The sequence below is a fragment of the Sorex fumeus genome, unplaced genomic scaffold (assembly GCF_029834395.1).
Source record: "Sorex fumeus unplaced genomic scaffold, SorFum_2.1 ptg000001l, whole genome shotgun sequence".
Lineage (NCBI taxonomy): Eukaryota > Metazoa > Chordata > Mammalia > Eulipotyphla > Soricidae > Sorex > Sorex fumeus.
In genome coordinates, this window is record NW_026606058.1 from 9547635 (window position 1) to 9563237 (window position 15603).

Below are 15603 nucleotides of genomic sequence, written 5' to 3' on the forward strand. Positions count from 1 at the left end.
GCCTTTAAGCAACCTTTATTGGATCTAAAGCCAGCAAGACCCAGGCTTTCCTTCTTCCCCCAAGGCACCAAACACATCCAATCAGGTCCTCTACCCCACCCCCCTTGCCTCCCCTCCCACTCTTGCCACCCAACAGGACTGGGACTGGGCGGAGCCCCGAGGGTAGGGGAGGAACAGCTTGTCCCCAGACAGGGAACACTGGTGAATTCAACAGCACTAATCCAGCTGTGGTGGTCTTGGTGCTTCCTCCTCACTACTGAAATCCAAGAGACATTCTTCCTCCCCTTGGCCATCCTGCTTCCAAGAAAGGCAGTTGACCTGCAAAAGGAGCACTACTTCGGGTGGGTGGGGGTTCACAAATGTTGTCATTTCCTTTAAGCTCTTAGTCTCTCTGATTATTTATCACTCTCCTAGAGAGGGGATAGCACGGAATCAGGGACACAACATTTTCTGAAGCAGGGCTCTGGGGCCAGAAACAGTTGATTCTGGAAGACCGTTCTTAAACTGAATGAACAGCCATATGCGCTCCTTTACACCGGCCTGGGGAAATCCCCCTTTCTTGCATGGAACTCAACATAAATTCACGGAGAAAAAGGAGCAAGCTCCTTTCTAGAGGGCTGCCCTTCTAGCACTCGGAGGGAACACTTAAGATGTTCACGTCAGAAAGTGACAAGGCTCTCTTGCAATACTGTAACTAGTACCCATTTTACTTTCTTCACAGTCCTTCTTCTCATCCATATCAGTTCTTATTATCTCACACTTCCAGAATATAAATTCCATGAGAAGGGGCTTCTTCCCACTCTCTAGTTGAGTAGAGAGCCCCGAATGGAGTTGGTTCCAAGAGTAGCCTCATTTAGGGATGGATGTTCGTTTTCTGAATTCTTTGGCATTAGTACGAAATGTCTTCTCACCTTTCTTAGTAAGGTGGACATTGTTGTCTCTTTGGGGGCCACACCTGGAGGTGTTTGACGCTGTACCTGACAGTGCTCAGGAGGCCATGCAGTGGCAGGTATCAAACCCAGGTCTCCCTCATCACAGTCCATGCTCCAGCCTGATGAACTATGTCTCAGGCTCCTAAGCTAAGTCTTTTAAGACCCAATTGTAGGTGTTGGAAGTTTTCTTGGTGGGTTTGATTTAAACTATTTAAAAAATTTCTTTGCAGGACTAGATCAATAGTTCAAAAGATTGAGCGCATGCTTTGCACAAGAAAGGTTTGAATTTGATCCCTACCATCACCTGGTCCCTCGAGCACTTCCACAAGTGATTATAACAACGAGCCAGGCTGGGTAATTCCTGAGCGCCACCAAGTGTGAATCCCGCTACCTTACCCACAAATAAAATTTATTTTACAAAGGAAAAAAACAGATTTTCAACAAGAGGAACAGAATCACCTTTTCTCTTTTTATCTTCCCCTAACTCCCTAACTTTGGAAATAAATTTTCTGACTTTGAGCCATGTTAATTACATATATCCAACTCCAAATTTGTTCCCAATGATATTAAACACATTTTGCCACCCCCCAGCATCCCTAGAATACACACATAGTGTATTCATATGTTCTCCTGGAAATTAACAAGTTAATTCCTAATTTGGAATACTATGCAATTGTTGAACAGAAAGGTTCTTTCATAAAATATTTCATCACTGATCACTGATCACTGTCCTCCTGTTGTTCATCGATTTGCTCGAGCGGGCCCAGTAACGTCTCCATTGGAGACTTTTGTTGTTACTGTGTTTGGCATATTGAATACGTCATGGGTAGCTTGCCAGGCTCTGCCGTGCGGGCGAGATACTCTCGGTAGCTTGCCGGGCTCTCCGAGAGGGGCGGAGGAATCGAACTCGGGTTGCCATGTTGGCTGCATGCAAGGCAAACGCCTTACCGCTGTGCTATCGCTCCAGCCCAGGAACAGAATTTTAGGGACTAACAGGATAAGATCATTTGTTTGGATGGAAAAACTCAAAGCGAAAGGTCAGAAATGCCACTCAAATTGGGTTTTTGATGCTTATTATTTACTATAGGGGGAAGGTTCTGGTTATATACATCAGTGCTCAGGAATCACTGTTGGGAGCGCTAGGGGGTATATGTGTGGTGCCAGGAATCAAACCAGGATCGGTTGTATGCAAGGCAAGCACCTTAGCAGCACCTTCCGCCCTGTACTCTCTTTCTCCAACCTTGTTTTTGATGCTGAGTCAGATCCTTCCCAGGTGCTGAACCAGCAATGCCATTCCCCCAGTCCCAGGCTTAGGAAACCAGCTTATATCAAATTTTATACTTCCAAAGTAAGGGAACTACATCCATGGAGGTGGAAGGGCTCCTCCAGACAAACTACTAGAACTGAGGTTAGCACCTACAAAGTTTCATACCAATACATCTTCAGATCAAACCAACGAACTCAAATCTAAGCCATGGATTTTAGTGGCAGACCTAATGGTAAGCAGAAGTAAATAATGTGTGAACAAAACAACACAATTTCTGTTTAAACCACATTCCAATCAGAACTGTGGATCCACATATCAGCCTTCAAGTTGATTCATTCATTTAACTCGTTAGCACCATTCTGTAGTCGAGCAGGGATGTAGCTTGAAGAAAGCAAACAATTCATACTGCATTGCATCAAAATCCAGAAATGCAGAACAATGGAGAGAAAAGCTTACTTCTGAATGCTTCCCAAACACTATCTTCCTGCTACTTACCTTTTAACCTGTAAAATTCAGATAAGAGGTATTTAAGTGCAAAATATTGTCACTGAGATCCAAAACAGGAAAAGTTTATAATGTGGCCCATTTTTATAAACCTCATTTTAAAATTTTACATCTGATTTATAAAAGGGCCTGTCTTGGATTTATCACCCATAATAATTTGAAAACAGAGTTTATATTTCTTCTTCAGATATAGCAAGACATTGACTTTAAGGATCTTTTTTGAAGAAGGTCCAATTTATCAACTCAGAAATTACACAAAACATACTCAAATGAGCTTTTCTTTTTTAACAAGAAAAGGCACACTCCATTTCATTACAAGGATCATGGTAGGAAAAAACAAAATCAATGGGAACAGGAAACAAACCCAAGTTTTTATGGTTTGTGGAACTTAAAAGTATTATTCATGTTTTCATTCTGCTCCGCAAATCTTAAAAATAATCAATTTATCTCTTGGTTCTTAAGAACAAGGTAACCATCAAAAAAAGAGAAAAATCAGCAAACACTACATGCAAACACCAGCAGGGTGATGAGAAACCAATATATTCATGCCTTATAGAGAGCAAGATGAAAACAGGAGGCTTTGGAAATGGCAGAATAAATTTTACCGAGACCTGTTCAAGGAACACCAAAAAAACCAAACCTAACCAATCGGCTTAACAGAAAGATATTTCATATTTCATATAAATATTTCATACAAGATATATATGAGATGCTGAGCTCTAGATATGACATCATACTTGAAAAAAAATGTAACTTTTCAAATGCTGTAACATAATCGTACTTAAGGTCCCAAATCCCTAGATCCTGTTTAAGAGGAGTTCAAAAAGGTATTTCTCTGACAGAACTCAGAGGGCACTCAGAACTCTCCAAATTTCAAAGAAGGCTTTAGAACCAATGGCTAGGACTTCAGGGAAACTTCAGAAATTCTCTGAACTAAAGCTTGAGAGTTTCATATTTTTCTGGGGATGGTAGAATTGCCTACACATGCTAAACACTTCTAAAATCTGCTCATTATTTTGAATTGCTACCATTGTGTATATGTCATCCTTGAGTTTTTCTTTCATGTACTTGAACTAAATCATGAAGCTCTTCGGTTCTGGCATCAGTGAGCTCCTCAAAAGGCCGATATTCCACGGCTACGTTACCACTTTCTGAAATAAAGTTAACAAGGATCAATTCAAACTTATTGGCTAAAATGTTCTCTCTATGAAGGTAGTACACAGTGATAGTGGGTGTGTATTTCCTTTATACATCCAATAATTTTATTTCTAACGCATAAAATAAGAGCATTTTCCTTGTCAATGCAGACATTAAGTTTGGTTCCTTTTGCCTCTCTGTTTTGAGGCCATTCTCAAAGGTGCTCAGGGATTATACCCACTTAGTACTTGGAGTCATTCCTGGCAATGCTGTGCTGAGCTGGAACTGAAACCTGCTTCCTGCATGCCAAGAATGTGCTCAGCCTGTTGAGCTATCTCTCCAACCCACTGCTTCTTTCATTTCTTTTTATTTGGGGTTTGCAGATCCTACCCTCTGGTACTCAGGGACTGTTCCTGGCTCTGTGCTCCCTGATGGTACTAGAGGGGACCATATGCCATGCCAGGGATATGCAAGGCTCTGGTACCATCTTCAAAACCCCCACTGGTTCTCAAAAGTTATTATAGTTGATAGAAATTTTACCAGTTGACCACAGAAGTCACTTTTGCTAGAAAATTGCCCAGACTGCAAGGCTGAAGTCAACCCAGGAGCTACTCGTGTAATAAATAAGGTCTCTGACAACTGAAAATTCCTTTCTCTAAGACTGCAGGGCTATAAAGCAAGGAAAGCAATTCTGTTTGTGGACTCTCTACGGATTATTCACTTTCCTTTGGGCACAGCCGGAAATATCCATAGCACTAGAAAATTCCATAAGAGGAGAACATTTAAAAATCTTAAATAGTATGACCACTATTTGTTTTTGTTGGGGGCCACACCCAGCAGTGTTAAGTCTTCTCCTGACCGAAGTACTTGGGGGCTGCTCCTGGACGCTCATGTTGTGCCAGGAATCCAACCCTGGCCTTCCACATGCATAGCATGTGCACCAGGCTCTCAGCTTTCTTCCTGGCCCCAGCAGAATCATTGTGAAGGTGCACAACACATACTTGGTTGCTACATAGAATCACAACCACTCAATATGTCAGTGCTGAAAACCAACCCTGAACTCATTCCAGTTAAGTTTCCTCTTCAGTAGAAAACAGTAGCAATAATTAGAATATTTCGTCCTTTACTGAATTCTAGGTAAGTCTTTACAAATATTTATTTTTATTACTCAGTATGTTTCTTCTTCTTTTTCAATGAATCACTGTGAGGTACAGTTACAGAGTTACAAACTTTTGTGCTTACATTTCAGTCATACAATTATTGAGTTCCCATCCCTCCACCAGTGCCCATTCTCCACCACCAATGTTCCCAGTATCCCTCCCACGACTCCCCCATCCCCCCCAACGCCTCATGGCAGGCCTATTCCCTTTAAATCTCCCTATTCCCTTTCAATCTCTCTCTTCCTTTGGATGTTGTGGCTTGCAATATAGGCATTAAGTGGCCATCATGTTCAGTCTGTTGTCTACCTGCAGCACACATCTCTCATCCCGAATGGGCCCTCCAAGCATCCTTTACTTGGTGGTCCCTTCTCTATCTGAGCTGCCTTTTCCCCCAGCATGCGAGGCCTGCTTTCGAGCTGTGGAGCAATCCTCCTGGTCCCGATCTCTACTATCCTTGGGTGTTAGTCTCCAATTCTGTTACTTTATATTCCACAAATGAGTGCAGTTCTAGGTAAGTGTTATTTACTTTTACAATATAAGGTAAGCAAAACTAAAAGTATATTTTTTCAGAAAATTGCAGCTTAATGAGGCAGGGAGGGCGTTTGCCTTGCACATGGCTGACCTGGGTTCGATTCCCAGCATCCCATATGGTCCCCTGAGCACCGCCAGGGATAATTCCTGAGTGCAGAGCCAGGACTAACCCCTGAGCATCACTGTGTGTGGCCCAAGAAAGCAAAGAAAAAAGAAAAGAAAAGAAAATTGCGGCTTAGAAATACCTTCACATATATGTTTAGAGACCTACAGCTGCATTTTAAAAAGTAGAGGGGCCAGAGTTCTATTACTATGGGTAGAACATTTGCCCTGCATGCATACAACGCAGGTTCAGTCCCTGGCACCCCATGTGGTTTCCCGAGTCCTGCTAGAAGTGGTACCTGAGCACATAGCTAGGAGTAAGCCCTAAGCGTCAGCAGGTGTGGCCCAAAAACCAAGAAAAGAAAAGAAAAAAATGGACAGAACTAGTACTTAAACAGAGGATTCTGAAGTTTAGAACCACTATTCTCTTCTGCTTTATTGACAAACAATTGAGAAAGAAGAATTGGATCAAATATTCTCTCTACAGTCTAAACTATTCTACGTTTATACATTGGGGGTAATATTTGCTGTAATTATTTTTCACAGATTTCACAAAGAACAAATTTGTGACTACTCTGTAAAGCATCTAGAAAATAGAGGAATAGGAAGTACTTATATTTCCATTATTTCTCAAAATCAATTTATTTGCTCTTCAAGTAAGAAAACTGCAGGACTTCAAGACAACCTACAAAAGTCTTACCTAAACCACAATGAGCAGTTTCTGAAATGCATCTGACACAGTCTTTTGAATAGCAAACTTCTGAGTGGTCTTCCTTTTCGTAAGGAATGATAATGATCCTAAATCCAACCAAAACAAATGGATTTACTATGCCAACCTCTAGAATTGATTTTTATGACCTCTGAAAGGGGAACTGGGGCTGGAGCTCTAGTACAGCAGGTAGGGCGTTTGCCTTGCATGCAGCTGACCTGGGTTCGAACCCCCGCATCTCATGTGGACCTCCCAGCACTGCCAGAAGTAATTTCTGAGTGTAGAACAAGGAGTAACCCCTGAACATCGCTGGGAGTAACCGAGAAGATAAAAAGGTTATAAAAATAAAAACAAAAATAAAAAAATAAAAAAGAGAACTACATCACGATCTTAATGAGTAAGGGAAGGTACCACGCAAGGCTATGTCTCAAAGGTTCTCTGGTAGGTATATTCTGTCAGGGCTATTACCATACATTTTTGCTGTCTGATCTATTCTGGACATTCGTAAACAGGTAAACTCGAAGGGAATTAGTCAAGACCATGGCACAAATCTCAGACTGATTATGTATTTCAAATGGGCAAATTGAAGCTAGACACCTATAGACTCCTCTACTATACACTAGGAACTTGACATACCTCACACCACTAATAATCCAAGAGTATCACTAAACATTTGATGGGATTTAAAGTAGAAGGCTACCAGTCATACAGGGACATATATTTTTACAGATGTGTGTATATATAGGAGTGTATATATACACACACAAACACACACACAAACAAACAAGGCTCAACCTTTAACAACATGTCAGTAACCTCTTATTGAAGGGCTTAATGGTCCCTGGGGGAAATAGAACAATCTTCACATACTTTCCTCTAAGGAAACTTTTTTGGAGTATTTTCAGTAGTTGATTCAGAACACAATACAAAATAAATTCTTTCGGTTCTGCTTTGGGGCAGGGGTTCAGGTTCGAGATGGAAACATACAAAATATGGTGGTAAGAAGGTGTACTGGTGGTGGGATTGGCGTTTGAATATTAAATGTAATCAAATATTTTGATTTTAGCACAGAGGTAGGGCGTTCGCCTTACAAGCGGCCAACATGGCCGACCCGAGTTCGATTCCTCCGCCCCTCTCGGAGAGCCCGGCAAGCTACCGAGAGTATTCGATATGCCAAACACAGTAACAACAAAGTCTCCAATGGAGACGTTACTGGGCCCGCTCGAGCAAATCAACGATCAATGGGAGGGCCTTTACCTTTTACCTTATAATAATAAGTTACTTTATAATAATCACTGTATCACTGTCATCCCGTTGTTTATCAATTTACTCGAGTGGGGGCCAGTAACGTCTCTATTCCTTCCAGTGATGAGATTTTAGCAGCTTCTTCCAATGATTGGAGCACTTTCAGGATAAGGGGAATGAGACTTGTTGGTATTACTGTTTTCGGTATATCGAATATGTCACAGGGAGTCCCCAGCCTCTGCCCGTGTGGGTAGGATACTCTCAGTAGCTTGATGGGCTCTCCAAGAGGCAAATATTTATATATTTCTCTCTATGACTTGTTGCCTACTGTCTGAACTCCATCAAATATGGTGTGGCAATTATAGAAAATGGGTAGGAAGTGTCTTCTAATGTGAAAGCGCCCTGGCCTGGAGCGTGGCGGCAGTTGGGTAGTGGGACAGGAAGGACTCTCACCTGCCCCTCTCTGGAGTGCCTCGAGGAAAACAGCCTGGCATGGAGTCGATTACTTTGCAAAAATTATAGTGTTCTGGGCTTGAGCAATAGCACAGTGGATAGGGCATTTGCCTTGCAGGCGGCTGACCCAGGTTCGATTCCCAGCATCCCTTATGATCCCCTGAGCACCGCCAGGAGTAATTCCTGAGTGCAGAACCAGCAGTAACCCCTGTGCTTCACTGGGTGTGACCCAAAGAGCAAAAAAAAAAAAATATTATAGTGTTCAAAGCAGACCCGAGTCACCTGGATACCGCAGCTAGGAATAACGGAATTGGATAACTGGTAATTCTAGAGCTAATATATCCCGATGGGCGCTGAGCCCATTCCCAGGGGATGAGTGCACTTCTCAGATTAAAAACCAATCTGGTCAGCCTCCCCTTGGTTCCGGCCATGGGGAAGTGCAGGCGGCTTTGGTGATGGTGACTAGATAACCTCAGGCAGATGGCACGCCCCTACCCCCCACGGGGTGTGACAACCCATTCAAACATCTGCCCTATCACCTATCAACTTCAGGAACTTGAGGAAGATTTGGTAGTGGAAAGGATGAGCTGGTCTCTCCCTAAGATTCACCTACCAGAGTCTGTTCCAGTTCTTTCACTAACAGTGCTGCCTTTAATTTAATACCCTAAGCCTAAATGCCACAGATTCTGGGGGGAAAAACATTTTTATTTGGGTATTTCATTGTCAAAATGAAGATTTCGCTGGGATAACAGACAATTACACATGATCTGTATTTGAAAAATTACTTTGGAACAAAGAAGACTGTTACCCCCAAATAGGAGAAACACTATTCCCATCCCTATACCCCTAAGGTTCTTGGTAAGCAGACAGCTCTAAAATTGTGAAGGGTCCCCAGGTCCTTCCCCCACCAAAAAGAAAAGGTTCTGTTGGTTACTACCTAAGATTTAAACAAGTATTATTAAAAGCATCGGCCCATGGCTTTAGCAGCTTACTTAGCAAGGAGAGGGCAGTTTGTGATGTATCTGAAAATATGATGAGAGAGAGAGAGAGAAAGAGAGAGAGAGACAGAGAGAGAGAGGGAGAGAGAGAATGAATTCTTACCCACACCCCCATTCCAGTCCCCACAGAGACCTTCCAGTTTATCCAAAGTCTCCTCGGCTCTGCCAACTCCAGGGCTCTTGCCAAAGGACGACAAAACCACCTCTAAAGCACAGAAGATCTTCACGCTTTGCTTCTGAAGTGGTGCCACAATATCTTCATTTTCCCTTTCTTCAAGTTCAGAAAGATCCTGAAGCTGTTAAGAGTTCAGATTGAAGGTCCTTCTGAACATCTCAATGTAGATTTTAAAATGTTTAATTAGATGCCACTCAATGCCTCTTTCGCAAACCACAGCACCCAAAAGGAGAGAGTGAACTAAGGGAAATGCCCTGCCACAGAGGCAGGGTGGGATGGGGAGGATGGGGGGGTGGGAGGGATAGGTATTCGATCATTGTATAACTGAAACCCAAGCACAAAAATTTGTAAATCTACAAATGTACCTCATGGTGTTTCACTATAAAGTTCTAAAAAACAAAAACATATTTCTGGAAAAAAAAGTTTAATTAGAAATAAAAACGAAACTCCAGCAATCCTTGCCAACCGTTGAAGTAACCTGTGACTTCAACATTAAACAAAACTTCCCAGCCATGAACATACAGAGCACACAAGACTTGTAGAATATGGACACCACCGTCAACTCACTGAGACCTTATTGATTCTGGGGTGTGACCGGTGATCCAACACTTTCACTTAGACGACTCTCATCTATCAGGTCTGCAGGTTCTCTGAGCCTGCTGGGGTAACACCCCACAGAGCTGGGAGTCGTGCAATACTCAGGACAAAACCCAGGGCCTTGAACACGGTGGGCACAAGTTCCGCACTTGAACTCTCTCCCCGCTTCGTACCTTGACAATCCTTTTAGACCATCCATTGAAACCAAAATATTAGTTTGCCAGTTCCTGGCACTGGGAGCTGTTTAGGGCAAGTGTAGAATGTCGAACTGCTTTATGTCTGCTGAGACGAACCTAAAGACATAAGAGAGATACCCGAGATTAGGAACGACTTCCCACAGAGATCTAATTCAGCCCACCCAAGACTTCTCAGTACAAGTTTCATAAAGTGGCCGTGAAGAGCAAATCAAACAAACTTTGCTGGTTGCTGTAGTTTCAGAGCCATACTCAGCAGTAATCAGTTACTCCTAGCTCTGTGCTCCGAGATCACTCCAGGTGGTGGTTGGGGGAATCATGTGCGGCTGGGGATAGAACCAGGTTGGCAGCAAGCAAGGTCAGCCCATTAACTCCTGGCCTATTTCTTTGGTCCTTTAAACAGTTTAGGCATTAAGTTCATAGGAAGCACTAATACGTATTATTCTCAAGCCGTGATACTTTTCTGCATTATTTCCAAAATCTCTGATTAATCTGAGCGTGTCCCTGACTTCTGGTGGCAAGTGAAACTATAAGCTGTAAGATCTGCAAGATTGTAGATAAGCAAAAGAAGTAAATTGCTTCAGTGATTCTATCTAGAAGCTCTTGCTAGAAGCTCTTGCCTGTAACTATAACCTGAAAGATAGGTAAGATAGACCTGCCACCAAAGCAAGACCTCATCTACAGCACTCCTCTCTCCAAATTATTAGCCTTGCTAGAAGAGACTATAGTTTCGTTTATTTTTTGTTATACCATTTTATAAGCAACGATCACCTGCATTTCTCGAGAAATGGTCTCGTTCCTGACGTTCCATTCACGCTCAATGGGATGAACATCTCCGAATGCAACAGTTATGTGTACCTAGGTCGACAAGTCAACATGACGAATGACCTGGCACCTGACTTGCGCAGGAGAAAGAGAGTGGCTTGGAACGCCTTCAAGAATGTTGAAGAAATAGCTAAGAGGACAAAGAACCTCTGGCTCCGGGCACATCTCTTCGATTCCACTGTTCTTCCTGCATTATCATATGCCTCAGAGACCTGGGCCCTACACAAACATGATGAGAACGCTATTCGAGTCTCCCAAAGAGGAATCCAAAGAGCTATGCTTGAGTATCATGCTTCACTCAAATGAGAGAAAAGAATCCGAAATTTCCACCTTCTTCAACGGTCAAGAATCAGGGATGCTGTCTCATTTGCCAAGGCGTCGAAAATCAGATGGGTTGGACACGTAATGAAATTTGGAGATGACTGCTGGACTAGAGCCATTACGGACTGGATTCCACGGGACATCAAAAGATCATGTGTCCGTCCACTTATGAGATGATCAGACTTCTTTATCAAGACCCTGAATGATCGATTTGAGGCTCTTCGTGTTCCTAGAATGAGCAGATGCCATTGGGCTACAATAGCACGCGATAGGGATGAATGGAGACATTGCTGGCGCCCGCTCGAGCGAATCAATGAATAACGGGATATCAAGTGACCAAGTGATCAAGATCATCTGCATAAGAGATTCTTTATAAAATACAAAATACCTGTATTCTAACTTCACTAAATACATTACTGTGGACTTCTTATATCATTAGTTCTTAAATGACAATTTTAACTTTCAGCCAATATGTACTATATGAACTTATTAATAAAAATTCAAATGCAAGGGTGGAGAGATAGTCCAATGGGCAAGGCATTTTTGCATTGCATGTGGCCAATCTGGGTATGACCCCCAGTACCCCATGTGGTGCCCCCAAGCCTACTAGAAGTGATCCCTGAGTGCAGAGTCAGAAGAAAGCCTTGAGCATTGCAAAACATAAAAGAAAAACTATTCAAACACAAATAAAAGCAGAGCAATACTAATTATTGATTTGTTTCATGTGCCTATCACTATAACCAGTTTATAAGCACCTTGAGTGCTCAAAGAATCCATATTGTATCCTTTCCTCATTCTCTGAAGCAAGAAAAGTGTGTTACTCACAAAGGCTTGATAGTTTGTTGGTTGAGAGAATAAATCAAGGAATGAGAAAAGAGAACAAAATTAGTTTCTCCAACCTAAAGCTGCCTGAGGAGAGGGAGCAATGAAGACTGATCTTTGAATGCTTACACCACAGACTGGCCTGGACCTGTAGTGACTGCAGTTTTGTCAACTTAGGAAGCTTCTGAAGGGTTCTGAGACCCTGGAGAGGAGTTACCTTAATTTTGTAACAGTTTTTTTTTATTCATTTTTTTGCTGGTAACTATGAAGAAATTCTCTGATGACTTGAGTCTTTCCTTCATTTTACATTAAGATCCCCTTTACTTTTCTGTACTTATAGGAGGCCAAAGATAGACAAGAACAATGGGTGCTCTCCAAGTTATAAAAGAACCTCTCATGGAAATGGATAATTTTCAGAGATAAGGTAGTAATCCCAGCCTGTGCATGAGAAGATCAAACTAGAGTACCACCTTCACAACTACATACTGATTTACAGAATGTTGCCATTATCACTATACTGGTAATGAATCTTATGCCATAAAAATCTCAACACCATATTTATGAAACTCGCCTTCCTCCTGGGGTGCCCTCACTCATGCAAGGTCTATGCTCTGCCACTGAGTCACATCCCTGTTCCTACGAAATGGTCTTAATAGCCAATGAGAGAAAGGGGTGGGAGGAGTACCACTCATTAATTACAATGGATATAGCACTGTAGCACTGTCCTCCATTGTCCATAGATTTGCTCGAGTGGGCACCAGTAACGTTTCACAACAAATTGTGAGATTCTATTACTGTTTTTGGCATATCGAATACGTCATGGGTAGTTAGCCAGGCTTGGCAGTGGGAGCGAGATACTTTCGGTAGCTTTCGGTAGCTTGTAAAGCAAACGCTCTACCCGCTGTGCTATTGCTCCAGCCCAAAATGGATATAAGTGTATTTATTTATTTTGGGGTTTGGGGCCACACCTGGCAATGCCCAGGCTTCATCCTGGCTCTGCACTCAAGAACCCCTCCTGGTAGGTCTTAGGAGGGGATGCCAGGGATCCAACCAGTGTTAGCAAGTGGAAGCCAAGAGCTTTCCCCCTCTTTACTATCACTGTCCTCCCGTTGTCCATCGATTTGCTGGAGCAGGTCCAGTAACGTCTCCATTTTGAGACTTGTTGTTACTGTGTTTGGCATATCGAATACATCACAGATAGCTTGCCAGGCTCTACTGTGCGGGCGAGATACTCTTGGTAGCTTGCCGGGCTCTCGGAGAGGGGCGGAGGAATTTAACTCGGGTCGGCCATGTTGGCTGCGTGCAAGGCAAATGCCCTACTGCTGTGCTATCGCTCCAGCTTTTCAATTGCTATGGCCAAAAACGTTTTCAAATCCAGCTGTAATATGACCGTGAGATGGCCAGAGTCTAGCTGCAGCTTACTGTCTGCAAAGCAAATAAGGTCCATGAGACCTTGATTTCACTCCTAGGGGTTGGAGTAGGGGCTGAAGCAGGTGTTGGGTCTGCAGAGGAGCAGAAGAGTCTGTGGTCACACGAAGGGGTGTTCTCATGTCTGATCAAGTCGCAGGCAAGGACAAAAGGACGGGGAGTGAGAATGACCACAAGAGAAGCCACTTCAGGGAGCCAATCAGAGGAGGCTTAGAATTATCATGTGAAAAGCTTGGAAACCATAATTCTCATTCATATATTCAGAAGTATGGGAGGGGGTGGGGGTCTGCACGGGAAAACAGCGGAGCGGGGGACCCCTAGGTTCTAACCCCATCCCCTCCACACCCAACCCTGCTCCACCAAAATTGAACCGAACCACAGAAGAATGGAAATGGGCCAGACAAAAGAATGGGACTAAAGATGGAATTCAGGAGCTGGAGACCGTGGAGCCCCAGGAGCACCCAAAGGGAAGAATGTTTTCAGTGGGAAATGGGAACACAGGGTGGGCACCGGGAACAGTGGGCGGAAGACAGAGCGATGATGCTGGCCGTGAGTCCCTCCAGGTAGCAGAACTGTCAAGCGCATATTGGACCCCCTCAAAGCCAGGTGGAGGCTGTGAACTGGGCTCTGACGCTTCCAGCTAGTCTCTTACTGCAACCAGCCTCGGAGTTTCTGCAGAAGACAGCCTGTGGGGACTCGCCGTGTGTTGCCTGGATACTGGTAGACACTGCAAGGCAGCGGGAAGCTGGGGGGGCAGGGGGTATCTGGCAGTGCAAGGTGCCCCAGCCCAGCACTGCTTCCCATGGCCCCCATCCCAGCCAAGCGCCAACCCACCTTCAGCGGAGAGGACTGGAAAAGCGGCTGCAGGTTGCAGGCCCATTGGGCTGAGTGGGCGGCGCACGCGAATACAATGTGACCACGGCCTAGAACCACGGATGGGGTGGCAGCAGCGCTGGGGAAGACCCGCACGGCATTCAGAAGGCGAAGCGGGGAAGGCTGAGGACAGAGAATGTTGCAGGGACGCCGCGGTCACCCACCGCACAGAACTAGAATTTCCTCCATCTAGAATATTTCTCTATACCCTCAAACCCAATACAGTAATACACACTTCTCTAATACTGCATACTGTTTTTCTTCTATAGTCTAAACGGAAAGTTTTTATCTATAGAACTGAGGTTGCATGAAGGTTGGTGTGGGGAGGGTGGAGAATTGGGAAAGGTCCTTGAGACATCAGTCAAAGGAATTAGTCGCTGGTGTTACGTGTGGTACTGCAAAGATGTATGCACAAAATCAATGATTTACGATACTGTAAATCCTGGTATCACAATAAAATTGACATAGTTAAAGATTTTTTAATAAGAAAGCACTGAAACAAGCTATATTTAGCATCACAATAATTTTACATACCAAAGTAATATCTGATTTCATATTAATTCTTGTAATTCCCTAGAAACGATAATATTTTTATCTAAAATATGCCTTTTCACACTTAGGACCTCACACATTTACCTCTTTGTGTTTGCATTACTGATAAGAACTTTGTAGCATTTTACTAATCACCATTTACATGGTACATGGTAAAAGACAAGTAATCATTTTTTTAAATATTCCACAAAACTCTGAAAATCTTAACTTTAACATGGCACTTTCAGAAATTTAAACTGCAGCTTAAAAATATCAACTGCGCTCAAACACATTTTCATTATTTTAAAAGATCCTACAGACAACAGTAAGCAAAATGAAAAAAAAAAACGTGAGCTGCACACAGTAATGAAGTTGAATGACTGGAGAGCTTGCTCAATGGGCTGACCACATGCTTTGCATGCAGGAGGCCCATGTTTAATGCCCATCACCACCAAGTTCCCATCATCAAAAGAAGTCCCCCCGAGCACCAAGACAGGAGTATTCCCCAAGCACCAACAGATGTGGTCCCGAAACAAACAAACAAACAAACAAAAAATACATACCCTATTCCCTAATCAATATTTCTACAAGACAAGCAATATTTAAGCACATTATCAAGGTAAAAAAACCAACAGACTATACTTATCCAACTCAAACCCTTATTCATTCAGAATCACAAATTAAAATGGAAAAATGACCTCTACTCCAAACCAGAAAAAAACTCTTCAAAACAACTTTGCAGTAAAGCAGTATACATATCAGCAAGGTATTCATGAAGGCTACCTTCAATGGAAACCAT

General features: G+C 43.1%; 1 pseudogene; it reads right to left on the bottom strand.

Moving 5' to 3' along the window:
* Positions 1-216: 216 nt before the first annotated feature.
* Positions 217-15603, bottom strand: LOC130026281 (RAD52 motif-containing protein 1-like; annotated as a pseudogene).